The sequence below is a fragment of the Bos indicus genome, chromosome 23 (assembly GCF_029378745.1).
Source record: "Bos indicus isolate NIAB-ARS_2022 breed Sahiwal x Tharparkar chromosome 23, NIAB-ARS_B.indTharparkar_mat_pri_1.0, whole genome shotgun sequence".
Classification (NCBI taxonomy): Eukaryota; Metazoa; Chordata; class Mammalia; order Artiodactyla; family Bovidae; genus Bos; species Bos indicus.
In genome coordinates, this window is record NC_091782.1 from 37,299,859 (window position 1) to 37,319,572 (window position 19,714).

Below are 19,714 nucleotides of genomic sequence, written 5' to 3' on the forward strand. Positions count from 1 at the left end.
TCAGCGGCTTTAAAGTAGAGTGTTCAGGTTTGCGCTCAAGACTAAGGATTCCAAAGCCTTTCTGCCATTCTAAGGGTGTTTGAGAGTTGCAAAGGGAGAAAAGATCATGGTTTTCTAGACTATGGGTCCAGCAAGTGTAATAATTCTTTTTTCCTGCTAAAGCTGAATAATACTAGCTTTAGTGCAGTGCATGCATGCTCAATTGCTAAATCGTGTCTTGAGTCTTCTGCAACCCCATGGATTGTAACCCACCAGGCTTCTCTGTCCATGGGATTTCCCAGGCACGAATACAGGAGTGGAATGCCATTTCCTTCTCCAGGGGACCTTGCCAACCTTAGGACTAAAGCCACATCTCCTGCATTGGCAGGTAGATTCTGTACCACCTAGACTCCTGGGAACCCCAATTTTAGTGTAGTTCATGCCAACAAACGAGCGAGCACTCAGTCTTCCATTATTGTTTGGTAACACAGTTAAGCAACCCAAGAGTATATTTGCATTTTTTGTTATGTGTTTGATTATTTATTGGTATTTATTATTCTGGTGGATTTTAATATATGTAGTATAATATAAGAGATTTGGTTTTCCTATGGGTATATTCAAATCCATGTGGTAATAGTCTGAATATTGCATTTTCATCAAAGAAAGTAATTATGTATCAAATTCTTTCTTACTAAGGCATATTCCTATTTCTCACTGTAAGAAATGTTTTTCTGAAGGATATTGAAGACTTACATACCTCTATATAGTTGGTTGTGAGTAATATAAAAATGGAGTTAGTAAATATCCATTATCTCATCTCCCAGAAATTTGACATTCATTGTAAATTGAACAATATTATTATACATCATTAGTGAAATGAAACGAAACATGTGAAATGAAAGAGTTATATTTAAAGATTCAACCACTTTGTAGGTGATGTATTTGTAACCGTGTTTTATTATGTGTTTCCTGATGTGAGGGAAATATAAACTGAGATATAGTGTTCTAAGATGATTTAAATTTTGGAAAGATACATGAAATTTTTAGTTGAGATGAACATGTTAAATAGTTTGGTTTCACATTGGAATTTCTTTATGTATAGGCTTCATAATAGGCCTTTAAATACATAAAAATGAACCATTCAATAAACTAGAGTTAGAAATTAAATATTTAATACCTTAATTAATATTTATTAGTGTGATATCAGAGAAGGCAATGGCACCCCACTCCAGGACTCTTGCCTGGAAAATCCCATTGACGGAGGAGACTGGAAGGCTGCAGTCCATGGGATCGCTAAGAGTCGGGCACGACTAAGCGACCACTTTCATTTTTCACTTTCATGCATTGGAGAAAGAAATAGCAATCCACTCCAGTGTTCTTGCCTGAAGAATCCTGGGGATGGGGGAGCCTGGTGGGCTGCCGTCTATGAGGTCACACAGAGTCGGACACGACTGAAGCAACTTAGCAGCAGCAGCAGCAGTGTTATATGGGCTTCCCTCCTAGCTCAGTTGGTAAAGAATCTGCCTGCAATGCAGGAGACCCAGGTTCAATTCCTGGGTCGAGAAGATCCCCTGGAGAAGGAAATGGCAACCCACTCCAGTATTCTTGCCTGGAGAATCCCATGGACAGAGGAGTCTGGCAAGCTACAGTCCATGGGGGTTGCAAGAGTTGGACACAACTTAGGGATGAGAGAAAGAGAGTGTAATACTCTTTGCTTTGCCGATTAAAATTTGACAAGAGTCTCACCTATTTCCTTTATATCTTTCCATTTTGAAAAGCATCTTGGATATATTTGATATTCTTTTTTTGTAAAGAGATAATATTTATTTCTTAAAGTATTTTTTTGACAACAACTGAAATTGCCAGGAAAAGAAATAGCAAACAATTGTGAAGAATCAAAATCCACAAAATTTATTCATTGCACTGCTCTTTTGATTTAAAAACGGATACACTCTTTTGTGAATATTCTGTTTGTTTTGCTCCAGTTTTATCGTTATAGTAATAGATTCTGCCAAAGTACAGCAACTATTTCATGTCCCATCTCAGGCCAGGTGCAAATGATGCTTGCTATTGTGCTAGACCTTGGGACTCAGGTGGGACTGAAGCAAACTTGTGGTTAATCAAACTGACAGTGAAGAAGAGTGAAATTACATGAATTATATCTAGTACCTCAGATGGTAAAGCATCCGCCTGCATTTCAGGAGACCTGGGTTCAATCCCTGGATCAAGAAGATCCCCTGAAGAAGGAAATAGCAACCCACTTCAGTATTCTTGCCTGGAGAATTCCACAGATGGAGGAGCCTGATGGGCTACCATTCATGGAGTCGCAAGGAGTCACACACGACTGAGCAACTAACACACACATACCACTATCAACAATTTATTCAATATAAGGGTGTGGAGGTACCCCAAGTTTATACATCAGGATTATGCAGATACTTTTAATGTATTGGTTATGGACTAACCATAAAGAAATCTTGCTATTTGCGATAACATGAATGGATCTTGAGCATGTTATGCTATATGAGATAAGTCAGAGAAAGACAAATGCTGTATGATCACACTTAAATGTGGAATCAAAAAACAACCATGATGGACAAAACATAACTACAGAGAACAGATTGTTGGTTTCCAGATGCGGGGTTTGGGTGGGCAGCCAACATGGGTGAAGTGGGTTAAAAGGGACAAATGTGCAGTTACATATAAGTCATGGGGACAGAACACAGGCCATGGTGACTCTAGTTAATAATAGTGTATCGCACACTTGAAAGTTGCAAAGAGAGTAGATCTTAAAAGTTCTCACCTCAAGAAAGAAATCATAATGTGATGATGGATGTTAACTAGATTTACTCTGGTGATTATTTTCCATCTGAGCCACCAGGGAAGCCCCAATATGCAGTATATACAAATACCAAATCATTGTGTTGTACATCTAAAACTTGTATGATGTTATAGTAAATTAAATTAATATCTCAATTTAAAAAATACACCTTGGAAAAAAGGAAGGAGAGACTTTGATCATATGCATTTCTATGTTCCTTACGCTCCTATTTCACCTATATTAATTGACCTAAAAATCTATGCCCACATAGCCCTGAATAACGTGATGACTTGAAAAACTTCACTGACAAGAGTTAAAAGGTAGAGAGTCTAGGTTGTAATATTCATGCAACAGGCCTTTGACCTTGGAAAGGAGAACATAAGACTCCTCAGATTTTACTGATAAACCCTCTGCCCTTGTCCAGGTGGTGAAAAGTGAAAGTGAAACCTGCTCAGTCATCTCCGACTCTTGTGACACATGAACTGTATTCTCCAGGCCAGAATACTGGAGTGGGTAGCTGTTCCCTTCTCCAGGGGATCTTCCCAATCCAGGGATTGAGCCAAGATCTCCCACATTGCAGGCAGATTCTTTACCAGCTGAGCCACAAGGGAAAATGCCAAGAAATGAGGAAATGCTCAGTCTTCTACTTTTATTTGGTCAGGGTAAAGCAACCAAGGAATATGTTTATGTATTGTGTGATGTGTTTGGTTACTTAGGAATGTTATTTTTTTTTTTAAATTTTAATGTATGTAGTATAATATAAGAGATGTGGTTACCTTATGCTGCTGCTGCTAAGTCACTTCAGTCATGTCCGACTCTGTGCGACCCCATAGATGGCGGCCCACCAGACTCCCCCATCCCTGGGATTCTCCAGGCAAGAACACTGGAATGGGTTGCCATTTCCTTCTCCAATGCATGAAAGGGAAAAGTGAAAGTGAAGTCGCTCAGTCGTGTCCAATTCTTAGCGACCCCATGGTCTGCAGCCTACCAGGCTCCTCTGTCCATGGGATTTTCCAGGCAAGAGTATTGGAGTGGGGTGCCACTGCCTTCTCCAGGTTACCTTATACATGTGTACAAATCCATGTAGTAATATGGTAATACATTGTATTTTTACCAAATAAGGCAATTATGTACTTACCTTCATTTCAATTATGAAATGAAATTTTCTATTGAGAGGAATACATTAAATAGTTTGGTTTTACATTAGAATTTCTTTATGTATAGACTTCATATACAGCTTCAACTACATAAGAGGGAACCATTAAATAAGCAAGAGTGAGAAATTCATTTTAAATATGAATGATTTAATTAACTTTTATTAGTGTCTCATATTTTTCTTCCACTTTGGATAGCATCTTGGATATATTTGTTTTGTATTTTTATAAAAAGTGATAAATACTCATTTCTTAAAATGATTTTTTTTCACATGAACTGAAATGGCCAAGGAAAGAAATAGCAAGCAATTGTGAAGCATTAAAATCCACAAAATTTACTGACCGCATTGCTCTTTTGATTTACAAACTGATATACAGTTTCTCTAGTAAAAATTGTATTTGCTTCACTCCAGTTTTATTTTTATATAGTTGCAATGGTTTTTGCCAAAGTATAGGAACTGTTCCATATCCCACCTCACGGCCAGGTGCAAATGATGCTTGCTATTGCACTGGACATTGGGACTCAGGTCCAGAGGGCAGGTAGCAAAATGGTGTCAAGCAAACAGACAGGGAGCAATTAAAGGGTAAATTACTCGAATTATACCACTATCAAAAATTTGTTCACCATGAGGGGTGAGTAGGGTATGGAGCTAACCAACATTATCCTCAGGATTATGCACGTACCCTTAATGTATTAGTTATGGACTTACTATGAAGAAATCTTGCTCTCTGTGATAGCATGAATGAACCTTGAGGGTATTATGCTATGCAAAATAAGTCAGATAAAGACAAATGCTATATGATCTCACTTAAATGAGGAATCAAAAACCAATAACCACAAAGAACAAATATAAACACAGAGAACAGTTGGGTGGTTTCCAGAGGCAGGGTTTGGGTGGGGGAGCCAGAATGGGTGAAGTGGATACAGATTTCCCATTACAAATAAGTCATGGGGATATAATACAGAGCATGGTGACTATAGTTAAAAATAGTGTATTGTATACTTGAAAGTTGCTAAGAGAGCAAATCTTAAAGTTCTCACCACAAGAAAAAACTGAAACTGTGTGTGATGATGGATCACAATAGTAAATTAACACTAGAATCACAGTGGTCATAATTTTGCAATATACACAAGTAACAAACCATTGTGTTGCATGTCTAAAATGTGTATGATGTCATGTGTCATAAAAAAATAACCTACATCTTGGAAAAAAAAAAGTAGAGGGAGACTTTGACCATATGTTTTTGTATGGTCCTTCAGATTCCTATTTCACCTGTATTAAGTGACACAAAACCAATACAATATTGTAACATTAAATAAAATAAAATTTTAAAAAAAGATATACAAACAGAAATTTGAAAAAGGAAAAAAAAAAAAAAAGAATCTATGAAGATGTAGCCCTGAGTAACTTGATGACTTCCGAAATTTTCCTGACATAAGAGGGGAAAGAAAGAGAGTCTAGGTTGTAATATTTATTCAACAGGCATTTGACCCTAGATAACAGAAAATAAGTTTCCCTGACTTCCCAAATAAACCCTCTGCCCTTTGCCACAGTGTGGATCAATAGTAATAATTACCTTGAATGTTAAGTATAATAACTCTTAATATTTTTCCAGGATTTCTTTATCTTAAGAATTTGTATTTATAGATGAGATTTTGAAATTATTCATGTTTTTAAAATATTTAACTGATTTTGAGTTTACTACTGTACTCCTTTACATTTATAAAAACTTAATATTATCCTGAAACATAGTCTAAGGCATTTCAGCATGAGAAATGACCATACCAAATTACAAATAACCAATTTATAAATAAAAAATGTATTTTGAGCATTTGTTCAACATACATTTATTAAATTTATATTTATTAAATATTATGAAGTGTTAATGTTTGAATTTAATCTAGCTGGTCCCAAATTTTTCATGAGAAAGAGATAAATATGTGAATAAATAATTAGTCCAGTTGTATTCATTTCTTTGGTGAATATAAGTAAACCTACCATAGTAACACAAAGGAGAGAAGAGCTGATTTGTCTGGAAAAGCCTCAAGAATTTTCAAAAAGGGAGTGAAATAAGATTTGGAGGAGCTCCCCAGGAGTAGAAGGGGATGGGACTCCAGATTGGAGAAGAGCTTATAAAAAGAAAGACATTTAAAATCCGAAGAGCACTGCAGGTTTGGGGAAAGATGACGAATTATATTGACTTTTCTCTATCTTTGGCAGGGCCAGGCAAAAACAGCAAAAGATCCCTAGCCTGTGACTCACATGTCTCACTTGCTCCCTGTAGCTGTGTCCTTCCTATAAGTGGACTTCCAGGCAGACACATGGACTCATGAGCCTAGGAGCGAACCCTCCACTCCTGTCTGTCCTGGAGACAAGCCTCCTCACATGACCTTGGGAGAGAGCACTGGGTTCCATAGGTAAGATCCCCTGGAGAAGGAAATGGCAACCTAATCCAGTATTATTTTCTAGAAAATCCCATGGACAGAGGAGCCTGACAGGCTACAGCTCATGAGGTCCTAAAAAATTCAGACACGACTTAGCAACTAAACACCACCACCAACTAGAAACCAGCAGCATCGACAAATCAAAGAATTGTGATTACATTGGGCCTTTTAACTGTGCTATGATTAGCCTTTATTACAACTCACATGTACAGAAATTATTCTATATGTGTAATGTGACTGCTTATATTTCATAAATATTAAACTTCATATCCACACGTGAGACCTTGCTCTTCTTGTTGTTCAGTCACTAAGTCATACCTGACGTTTGTGACCCCATGGATTGCAGCACACCAGGCTTCCCTGTCCTTCATTATCTCCTGGAGTTTGCTCAATCTCATGTCCATGAGTTGGTGATACCGATCAACCATCTCATTCTCTGTTGCCCCTTCTCCTCCTGCCCTCAATCTTTCCCAGCATTAGGGTCTTTTACAATGAGTTGGCTCTTCGCATCAGGTTGCCTTCAGCATTAGTCCTTTGAATATTCAGGGTTGATTTCTTTTAGGACTGGCAGGTTTCATCTCCTTGTAATCCAAGGGACTCTCAAGAATCCTCTCCAACACCACTGTTCAATGACATCAGTTCTTCTGTGCTCAGGCTTCTTTATGATACGACACTCACATCCATACATGACTACTGGAAAAACTAAAGCTTTGAATATACAGTCATTTTTCTGGCAAAGTGATGTCTCTGCTTTTTAATATGCTGTCTAGTTTTTTCATATTCTTCCAAGGAGCAAGCATCTTTTAATTTCATGGCTGCAGTCATCATCTGCAGTGATTATGGAGCCCAAGAAAATAAAACATGTGAGGCTTATCAAATACCTAACTCACTTATCATCAAGATAAATGTTGTGGTTAAAGTATTGTATAGCCTCAGGATAACCATATTCCAACTTTTTTTTAACCAATTACCATTTTTAAATGATTCTGATTTATATCTCAAAGTAGTATTCTTTATCATAGAACATGACTCAAATTTACCCTGAATCTACTATGTTTGCTAAGAAATTCTGTGGCTAATGACACAATAATGGAATAAAATGAAAACAAAAAATAGGTGGTTAAAGCTGAAACTGGAGAAAAAGAAGATAACCACAAATAAATGTAAAATGCAAAAAAAAAAAAAAAAAAAAAGTAAAAATGTCCACTGAATGAAGTTCTGGGTGGTAAAAGAGAATGGCCAATTGGGTTTTAAGAACAGTAGCCATATGGGGACACTTTATATTAAGACAGGGTACTCATTTATCCATAAAGCTTCTACTTCCTGGGCACAATGGGTATTAAGAAATCAAAAATGAGAACTTATATTGTTAAAAGAAATTTAGTGAAGATGATACATTGCGTGTGGTAGGGAAAAAGTCACTTTTCTCAGCAAAAGACATTTTAACCTCAGGGCATATTTTAGAATAATCAGGGTAATTAAAAAGCAGGCAGCTGTCCCATCTTTGAAAAACAATTTCACAAGTACCTGTTTCTAAGATTTACAGGCAGTACAAGAGAAGAACATCTGTATTTAATATTTCTTTAAAATCACGATTGTAACTGCTGTTTCCTAGGCCACCTACCTGAGGGATGGGAGACACAGTATGATTATAAAACTGACTCTAGATCCAAAAGGTAATTCCATGGCTTAGGCTTCCCAATTGGCTTCCTGGAAGGAGTGTGAACTCCTATCCTCCTTGGAGAAACTTTTCTCTCAGACAAAAGTAGAACTAAGAAGTAAGGGATGGGGAGGCCATCAGTATTTTCCCACTAGGAACACCTTGGGTTGCTTAGAACAGGTCTGTGCTGCTCCTCCATCACTTGGTCATTTGTATTGCTGTTGCTGGTATCCTATTTTGGATACTGTTGCCTACAGAGAGCTCGCTCTGTCTATAATGAAGGGCTGTGGGCTGAAACACTTCTGTCTTGCCACCAGAGCTTAGACTCCATCCTTCTCCCTGTCCTCAGTTGATGCAGAAAGTGGGCTCCTTCACATAGAACCTTGAGGACCACTTCTCACCAACCACCATTCCTCAAAGAAGTTAAAATCCTTTCTCCCACTGTGTATCAAACTCCCTTCACTTAGACTTCAGATTACATTTCTCATCTGTCCACTCCATTTTCAGGAACCCCATTCCAATTGATTTATCAGTTATCGACGCCATTGGTCACATGGGAAGTTCATGAAAGCTTCACCCAAAATTACGAAAAGCATTAAAATACTGGATCAGTCAGACTGTGTTACCTAACTAGGGTATTCTGAGGTACACGAAGTTTTCCATGGCATATGCTCCTGGGGAGAGTTTAAAGGGAAACAATTTTCAAACTCTCAACATTCATATGTTTTCTTTTCTAAATTTTTCTCTCTGAGAAAGCATTTGTATTTGAAGACTTAAATACTGGTCTTCGTTCCCACCTCCCATTTCAGAATTGCCCTGGCCCTGTTTTATAAAGAAAGGCATGCCTTTCACTATCTGGAAACTTATTATTGTGTGATACACACAATAATAGGGTGTAAGATTTCTGGCATACCAGACAAAAAGATTTATTGAAATGCTCCTGTTGCCTAAGTCTTCCTTGATCATGGCATCACGAGCTTATGGTAAGTTCATGTCTTTCTGTCTTTTATTTATTTCTGTTAAATGGATAGCAAGAAGAGTTTCATGTTGTTACTTTCTTAATATATATTGTGGAATAGAATGGCAGGACTAAACAGTATTGATTCAACAAACTTCTTTGGCTGTGCACTTGCTTGTGAACATTTACTCCAAATGGAAATGGTGTTGGCACTTTCTCAGTGGTCCAGTGGTTAAGACTCTGAGCTCCCAATCCAGGAGGCCTGGGGTTCAATCCCTGCTTGCAGATCTAGATCCCACATGCCACAACAGAGGTGAAAGATCCAGATTGCTACAATTAAGACACACACAACCAAATAAATAAAAATGCTAAAAAAAGAAATGTTGGGACCTTCACCGCATAGTGGCTTTAAGTGTAACCTTGGAGTCCTATGGCCCTTGTACATACTCCCACTCCACCACTGACTAGCTCTAAATCTTTAGGCCAGCCTTAATTTACTTCTCTCTGTAATGCCATTCAAACTAGAGTCCACCTCATGGAGTTGCAGAAGAATTAATGAAGATATGCAAGAAAAGCATTTCAGAGAAAGACCAGAAGAAGATAAATGCTTGACTGATGTTTGTCACTTCACATTTTCTTATTGTGGGGTTACAATTAAGGAGCCTCCTCAGGCAAATCCAGCCACTAGGCTATGTAGTGAAGGGCTCAACCTCATCCAAAGGGAAGTCTGGACTTTGCCCTTGTTTCCTGGGAGCTCCTCTCTCAACCCTTAGGTGGTTTTCTCTGAGAAAGGGTGACTAAAGGTGTCAAAGGTTGACACTGAGAAAAGTGCTATTGTTTATGTGAGGGCCTTGGGCCAGCCTGATAGGTGTGTACTGTTCATGGGGTTCTCAAGGCAAGAATACTGAAGTGGTTTGCCATTCCCTTCTCCGGTGGAGCACATTCTGTCAGACCTCTCCACCATGGCCGGTCCATCTTTGGGGGCCCCACACAGCATGGCTTAGTTTCATTGAGTTAGACAAGCTGTGGTCCATGTGATCAGATTGGCTAATTGTCTCTGATTGTGGTTTCAGTGTGTCTGCCCTCTGATGCCCTCTCTCAGCACCTACCGTCTTACTTGGGTTTCTCTTACCTTGGACATGGGGTATCTCTTCATGGCTGCTCCAGCAAAGTGCAGCCGCTGCTCCTTACGTTGCACGTGGGGTAGCAGCTCTCGGCCGCCACCCCTGATCTTGGACAAGGGGTAGCTCTTCTCAGCCTCTCAGGCGCCAAGCAGCCGCTGCAACTCCAGTGCTGCTTCAGTGGCTGACTTTATTTTTGGGGGGCTGCAAAATCACTACCGCAAATGGTGATTGCAGCCATGAAATTAAAAGACATTTACTCCTTGGAAGGAAAGTTATGACCAACCTAGACAGCATATTAAAAAGCAGAGACATTACTTTGTCAACAAGGGTCAGTCTAGTTGAGGCTATGGTTTTTACAGTAGTGATGTGTGGATGTGAGAGTTGGACTATAAAAAAAGCTGAGCACCAAAGAATTGATTCTTTTGAACTCTGGTGTTAAGAAGACTCTTGAGAATCCCTTGGACTGCAAGGAAATCCAACCAGTCCATCCTAAAGGAGATCAGTCCTGAATATTCATTGGAAGGACTGATGTTGAAGCTGAAACTCCAATATTTTGGACACCTAATGCAAAGAGCTGACTCATTTGAAAAGACCCTGATGCTGGGAAAAATTGGGGGCAGGAGAAGGGGAGGACAGAGGATGAGATGGTTGGATGGCATCACCGACTCAGTGGACATGAGTTTGGGCAAACTGCGGGAGTTGGTGATGGACAGGGAGGCCTGGCGTGCTGCAGTTCATGGGGTCGCAAAGAGTCAGACATGACTGAGCAACTGAACTGAACTGATAGGTATATAAACGATGTGATTTAGAGTTAAAACTTTGGGCCACAAGAATGCTGGGATTTATGATGGGGGTTTTGGTCATGCAGAGTCAGCTACACCTCTAGAAAAGTTTGAGGCTGAGATCAGTTATATGGACAGTCAATTATATCTAGGTGATGGAGCCCCAGTAAAAACTCCAGACACGGAGCCTGGAGTGAGCTCCCGTGTCTGCAAGTGCTCAATGCCGGCACATCAGTGCTGGGAAGATAAAGCTGCCTGTGATGCCCTGGGAAGAATCAACCAAAAGCTCAATATCTTACACTTTCTTTGACTCTGCCCTATATGCCTTTTTCCTGGGCAGCTTTTAATCTGTATCTTTTAAAAAGCTGCAATCCCCTGAGAGATTGCAGGAGAAAATCATACTTTGAAAAGATACATGCACCTCAGTGTCCATTGCTTCACCAGGGCTTCCCAGGTGGCTCAGACAGTAAAGAATCTGCCTGCAATGCCGGAGACCGGGGTTCAATCCCTGGGTTGGGACGATCCCCTGGAAGAGGGGATGGTAACCCACTCCAATATTCTTGCCTGGTGAATCCCGGTGAACAGAGGAGCCTGGCAGGCTACAATCCATTGGGTAGCAAAGAATGGACACAACTTAGCAACTAAGCACAGCAGTGTTCATTGCAGCACTGTTTACAATAGCCAGAATATGGAAGCAACCTAAATTTATATCAAGAGATGGATAAACAAGATGTAGTGCACATATACAATGTAATATTACTCAGCCATAAGAAGGAACAAAATAATGCTATGAGAAGCAATATGGATGGACCTGGATATTCTCATACCAAGTGAAGTAAATCAGAGAAAGACAAATACATATGATATTACTTATATATGGAATATTAAAGGATGGTACAAACGAACTTACCTACAAATAGAGTCAAGATGTAGAAAATAATCTTACGGTTCCAGGGGCAAGAAGGGAAGGATAAACTGTGATATTGGGATTGACATATACACACTACTAAATATAAGATAGGTAACTAATAAGGACCTACTGTGTAGAAAAGGATAATCTTCTCAATGATCTGTAATGACCTCCATTGGAGGAGAATCTAAAAAAGAGTGAATACATGTCTATGTATAACTTATTCACTGTTCAACAAAAACTGACATTTATAGCATTGTAAACCAATTACACTGCACTAAAAATTAAAAAATGAATTAAAAATAAATCAAAGATCTGCAATAAACCATCAGATCAGATCAGATCAGTCACTCAGTCGTGTCCGACTCTTTGCGACCCCATGAATCGCAGCACGCCAGGCCTCCCTGTCCATCACCAACTCCCGGAATTCACTCAGACTCACGTCCATCGAGTCAGTGATGCCATCCAGCCATCTCATCCTCTGTCGTCCCCTTCTCCTCCTGCCCCCAATCCCTCTCAGCATCAGTCTTTTCCAATGAGTCACCTCTTCTCATGAGGTGGCCAAAGTACTGGAGTTTCAGCTTTAGCATTATTCCTTCCAAAGAAATCCCAGGGCTGATCTACTTAGCCATATGTATAATAGCTTTCAGTGAGTTCTTGAATTCCTAGCTGGTTATGGAACCCAAGAATGGAAGTGAATAAAGTCTTGGGGACTTTCCACTGTAAAATTTGTGTCTGCCAAAGGCCCTTTTCTTTATATGCATAGCTGTGATATTTTCATGTTGGTCAATTGGTACTTTGTCTATGAACTCAGTAATTAACTCATATTTCAAATAGGAACGTTGAAGTGGTGGATTACTCAATAAATGATAACCAAGGAAGACCCTGGAGATACTCATATATTGTGAAATCCATCAAGGAGTTTGCCATCTCAGACCCTCCACCTGGGGCTGCTGGTCCTTATCCAGCTTTCTTAGTCCTTGGCTTCCTATCAGCACCAAGAGCATTCAGTATGGATGAGGCTTTGGGTTACCTTAGACAAGTCAGTCTCCTCATTGGGTGCTATGGTCTAAATGCTTATGTTCTCCCAAAATTCATATGTTGAAAACCTAATCCCAAATTGATGATTTTAGGAGGTGGGACATTGGTAAATGATTAGGTCATAAGTGCAGAACCCATATGAGGGCAGAGCCCACATGAATGGGATTAGGGCTCTTGTGAAAGAGGCCTGAAATACTTGTTCATCCCTTCCATTTAGGGATATGTCCTGGAAGAGGCCCTCACTCACTCTACCATGCTGGCTCCCTGATCTTGGACTTCTAGCCTCCAGAACTGTGATAAATAATGCAGTTTCTAAACCACCCAACCTCTGGCATTTTGTAATAGCAGCCTGCATTCACTAAAACACTGGACATGATTAAATGGGGAAAAATTGTCAATCCTGTTTTCCCTTCCAAGGTCATAAACGTGGAACAGGTAGCATAGATGTTCAATTCCAAATACACATGGTAACATACTCCATAGAATTGTACAGGAAGATATTTTTTTAGAGGTAATTAACATTTAAACCAATAGATTGTGAATAAAATAAATTACCTTCTATATGTGAGTGGATTTTATGCAATCAGTTGAGAACCTTTTTCACAGCTATTTGTAAGGCACTTACTCCTTGGAAGGAAAGTTATGACCAACCTAGATAGCATATTCAAAAGCAGAGACATTACTTTGCCAACAAAGGTCCATCTAGTCAAGGCTATAGTTTTTCCTGTGGTCATGTATGGACGTGAAAGTTGGATTATGAAGAAGGCTGAGCGCCGAAGAATTGATGCTTTTGAACTGTGGTGTTGGAGAAGACTCTTGAGAGTCCCTTGGACTGCAAGGAGATCCAACCAGTCCATTTGGAAGGAGATCAGCCCTGGGATTTCTTTGGAAGGAATGATGCTAAAGCTGAAACTCCAGTACTTTGGCCACCTCATGTGAAGAGTTGATTCATTGGAAAAGACTCTGATGCTGAGAGGGATTGGGGGCAGGAGGAGAAGGGGACGACAGAGGATGAGATGGCTGGATGGCATCACTGACTCAATGGACGTGAGTCTGGGTGAACTCCGGGAGTTGGTGATGGACAGGGATGCCTGGCATGCTGCGTTTCATGGGGTCACAAAGAGTCGGACATGACTGAGTGACTGAACTGAACTGAACTGAACTGAGGACCTTAGGAGCAAAGATTGAGGTTTTTCAAAATAAAAGCAATTCAGCCTTAAGACTGCACCACTAACTGGTCCCCAGATCTCTAGCCTTTCAGCCTTAAGATGAAGCAACTGGACCCTAAGGCTGTTACTGGGCTCTAATCAGAGTCCTAACATAACTGCTCTTTCACTTAGAAAACTTATCTTCACTTCTCTAGGCCTTGGTTTTCTCAACTAAGCAAGGAAATCAGAGTAGAAAACCCTTTACATTTCCAAAGATTATGCAAGTCTCTGTATACAACATGATCCCAAACTGAGGTATTTTTCCTTTTCCCAAAAAGAAAATTATTTGTTGTGCAGCTTCTCTGGTTGGATCTCTTATATATTATAATGGACTTATAACGAGGGCTTATTATAGTCCTCATTATCTGCTCTATCTCACAGTGTACTTCTCTGGTTTAGCTTTAAGAAAAATTCCTTGATAGAAATAATCACTTGATTGTTATTAAATACTACTTTTATCTTTGGTCTTCTGATGAAAAGCAGGAGTTATAGTTAAGCATGCTATTGAGAGAAACTGTTTGTAAATGTCAATATGTCACCTTGAAGAAGTTTGCTGTGCTTAGTTGCTCAGTCGTGCTCAGCTCTTTACGAGCCCTGGACTGCAGCCCACCAGGCTCCTCTGTCCATGGGGATCCAGGCATGAATACTGGAATAGGTTGTCTTGCCCTCTTTCAAGGATCTTTCTGACCCAGGGATCGAACCCTGGTCTTCTGCATTACAGGTGGACTCTTTACTGTCTGAGCTGCCAGGTCCCAATAAAATGGATCTTGACGTATTCAGAAGATGTGTGATTTGTCTACTTTTGTTTCCTGCAACCATGTTTTTTTGTTTTTTGTTTTTTCCAGTTAACATATCAGTCCCATAACTGAAAGCTATCAAGAATGCAAGCTCAAGCTCTATTTGAAAGGAAATATTAAAAAAAAAAAATCAAACGTATCTGGAATAGCAGTTAAGATTTTGTTCAGTTGTCATTTTATCCAAAATACCTGGGTATTTGCTTTTAATTATAGTATTTACCTCAAAAAGAACAAATAAGCTGGTCTGTGAAAATACTAGTTTCTGGCATGGTTGATACTCAGTAAATAGTAACTTCAGGGCGGTTAGCATAGCCTTTGTAGCCCCAAGGGAACTGATTTAAAGAAGTGGGAATTGGTGTGTTCAGATAATTAACTATAATATAAGTCAGAATGTGGTCAATGAGATAAAAATGGTGAGAGTGAAATTAGGAAGCCATAAGGAGGAAGATGGTACTTTCCTCTAGGAAAAGTAGGTAACAATTCATCAAGGAGGTGAATTTCTTTTGTACCTTCGAAGAGAGAGTAGGTGTTTGTGTACAATGTAAGAACATTTGATTTGTAGACTCTACTTAAAGTATTTTAATCTGTCATTATCAGAGAGTACAGCTAAGAAACTGAACTCCTCTAGTGAAGCTGAGAATCCTATGGTAAAAAGTAGACTCAAGTGGCAGGTTCAGAGCACTGTCTCTAGTTCTGTCCTATTCAGCCTTTTGGTCAGTGACTCGATTATCACATTATCTTAGGACATGAACTGTGAGGGCTGGTGTATGTGGAATAACAGACTGCAAATCGAGTGGTTTCTATCTAATAAGGTGATGATTAAAAACAAATGCATCCACGGTTCTGTGAAAGTAAGAGTCGCTCAGTCATGTCCAAATCTTTGTGACCCCATGGACTATACAGACCATGGAATTCTCCAGGCCAGAGTACTGGAGAGGTAGCTTTCTCTTCTCCAGGGAATCTTCCCAACCCAGCGGGCAAACCCAGGCCTCCCACATTGCAGGCAGATTTTTCACCAGCTAAGCCACAAGGGAAGCCCCCACAGTTCTAGTTCTGTAATTATGTCCAAATAATAAGGCTATGAGGGTTTGGGTCAGGGGAAAAGACCTCAGTGGTTTTAGTTCACTGTATGCTGTGAGAGCAGCATCAAAAATTCACTGGAATTCTACTCTGCACAAATAAAAGTGTTTCATTGAACAAACACATAACAAAGGCCTGCTGGATGCAAAGAATGTCCAGCAGTGAAGAGCACACATGTGGACTTTGTGAATTAGAACTTAAATTTTAACAGAAAAACAGAAGTGAGGTAAATTTCAAAGTTAAATGTTGCACCACAATTGGGACACATGTTGAGAAGGAAAAGCACAGAATGCCATATGTCCACATAACAAGGAGACCTGAGCTGTGTCAGAGTCATGAAAGGCTGCTTTGTGGAAGTGGTCTTTACTGAGATCTGAAAGATGTCATGGACGTCATGAGGTAAAAGAGAGAGGGTCTTCCAGGGAGAAGGAATGGCATTTATAAAGAGCTTTAGCCATATGTGAGAATATAGAGTGAGAAGAACAGACATGCCAGGATTGAACCTTCAAGGAATTTAATTTACTTGGTAAAACTTATGCAAACTAGACAAGGAATACAAGGTAGAATATGATCAGTTCTGTAAAAGAGATAAGAATCAAGTTTTACAGAGCATAGGAGATATTTCCATTTGCTGGGTAATTTGGTAAAGATTCACTTAAACTTAGGAAATGTGGTTTCTATTGCTACATTTGCACCAAGTTTTATAAGTTTAGATAAGCGACTTAATCAATATTGGATTTACTAATATATCTTTAACATGGGAGGATTGTCTAGATAATTTCCAAAGTTTCTTCCTTTTCTAAATATCCAGTGAATCCCACTGGTTATTGTCTGGAATTAAATCCTTTTACAAGCCAAGAGTAATGGCTGAAATATCTACAAAATTATATTAAAAAGCATTGAAATTTTTTCTCTTCTTTCAGTTTTTTAAAAATATAATTTCCAAATAAAATGGCAAGATATTTAAAGTATACATGACAATTTAAATACGTATACATTACGAATGGATTCCCTCATTGATTTAATTAACATATCTATTAATATCACCTCACATATTTACCTTTCAAGATCTTTTTGGTGAGGACTTTTAAGTTTTACTCTCTTACATGTGTGCTAAGTCACTTCAGTCATGTCCAACTCTTTGTGACTCCTGCCAAGATCCTCTGTCCATGGGGATTCTCCAGGAAAGAACACTAGAGTGGGATGCCATGCCCTCCTCCAGGGCCTCTTCCTGACCCAGGGATTCAACCCACGTCTCTTATGCATCCTGCACTGACAGGAGGGGTCTTTACCATGAACACCACCTGGGAAGCCCCACAAATGTCAGTAACACTTTACAAACCGTAGTCACCATGTTACACATTAGATCCTCAGACCTTACGCGTCATCTTACAGCTTAAAGTTTGTGCACTTTTACAAAATTTATTCTTAAATCATTGATTTCTCAGCACTTATTTTTACATGACCTGTGACATGTTCTTGTATTTATGATTTTGGAATCAGGAAGAATGATGTCCCACTCCTGTTGTAAGCAGTTTAGTGATAGATCTTTAAGGGATGCTCTTTAACTAGCAGATCCAAAGCCACCCCTATCATTGTCAGAAATCAAGATGATTTACACAAGTAAGGAAAATAAAGAGAACTGGCTTCCCTGGTGGCTTAGATGATAAAGAATCTGCCTGCAATGTGGGAGACCTTGGTTGCACCCCTGGGTCAGGGAAGATCCCTGCAGAAGGGAATGACTATTCACTCCAGTAATCTTTGTCTGAAGAATCCTTTGGACAGAGTAGCCTGGCAGGCTACAGTCCATGGGGGTCATAAAAAGTTAGACATGCCTGAGTGACTAACAGACAATAAACTTTAAAGATTAAAGTTCATTGCTTTAAAGGAATTAAAAGGAATTCCTTAAAAGGAATAGTAAAACTGTTTGAGACAGGCAAGAACAGGATACATGAACACTTTCAGGCCCACAGAGCAAAGAAAGAAAATGGATATTGCAGTCTCTAGAGAGACTTGTACATACCTGCAGATAAACTTGAGGGCTTCTGACCAGAGATCTGGCTTTCAGTGGAGAAACTTGGTCACATCCCAGCAGGAAAGGAGTCTGAAAAGAATCAATCCACTAATCTCTTTCTCCACAGACTCACCAATCTCTTTTGTACACCACTGGCCAAACTCAAGTAGAAGTCAGAGGCCAGGAGAGCTAGAGGGATAAAGTCTGGTCTTCTCAGCCTCTAAAGGTTCATAACATAATAGAAAATGATCAACAGGGTTCCTGAGGGTCATATAAAGAATATCAAACACACCCACCACTTCTTGGTAGAAATGCTTTCTTTATCTTAATCTAGTTGTAGTAATTTTTGCTAGACTTTTAGAAACACTGGGTATGATTAACTTTAGTGGGAGAAGTTAGTTTCTGATTTTACCTAGTTTGAGCATTTGTCACTGCATTTCTGGTATGATATTATTACTGGGAACCTAACTAACTGTACCCTTGATTCACATAAACCCATTGAAGAGATAGGTAATATGACCAGACTTACAAAGGGACCAGAAACTATCAAGAGATGTTTTTATACATTGCTGGATTCATTTGGCTCATTTGTATGTGTAAGAGTAAAGACTTTTAATTCCAAATTTATGAGAGGTGTTAGTCTGAAATTTCCCTTTTTTGTACTGCCTTTGTCTGATTTTGGAATAGGGCAATACTGGCCCCATCAAATTAGTTGGGAATAGTTTCCTACTCTTTTATTTTCTTGAAGAGATTATGTCAAATTGATCTTAATTTTTAAAATATTTGTTAGAATTCTCTGGTCAAACTATCATGAATTGATGATTTCTTTTTCAAAAGTTTTATATTACATTTTCAATGTCTTTAAATGTTATAGGACTATTCAGATTATCTATTTTTGCTTCAAATATTTTGAGACTGTGTTTATTGGTGTACATGTATTTAGGATTATTATGTATTCTATCTGGATTGATTCTTTTATCCTTATATAATGCCCTTGTATTCCTTTGTCTTCAGAAATTTTCTTTGCTCTAAAGTCTAATTTACCTGATATTATCATATTTTTTATCCTTTTATTTTCTACATATCCTTGCCATTAATGAGTTCCTTGGGCTTCCCTGGTGTCTTAGATCATAAAGAACCCACCTGCAATTTGAAGACCTGGGTTTGATCCCTGTATTGGGAACAGCCTCTGGTGGAGGGCATGGCAATACACTCCAATATACTTACCTGGAGAATCTACTTGGACACAGGAGTCTGGCAGGCTACAGTCTATGAGGTCGCAAAGAGTCAGACATGGCTGAACAGCTAAGCACAGCACACAGCACACTGAGTTTCTTTGAAAGAACATATAGTGTTTCGTGTTTTGTTTTTTTTTTAATTCACTCTGACAACTCTGTCTTTTGATCAGTATATTTAGACCATTTGTAGGTTAGGTTAATGATATGTTATTGCTTAAGTCAAGCTTCCCAGATGGTGCTAGTGGTTAACAACCCTCCTGTCAATGAGGAAGTGTAAGAGATGAGGCTTTGATCCCTGAGTAGGGAAGGTTCCCTGGAGGAGGGCATGAGAACCCACTCTAGCATCCTTGCCTGGAGAATCCCATGGACAGAGGAAGCTGGTGGGCTACAGTACATGGTGTCACAAAAAGTCAGACACAACTTAGGAACTAAACGACCACCAGTATTCCTTCACCTTTATTCCTGGGGAGGAATGGCCCTACTCAGGTTGCCTTCTGATGGT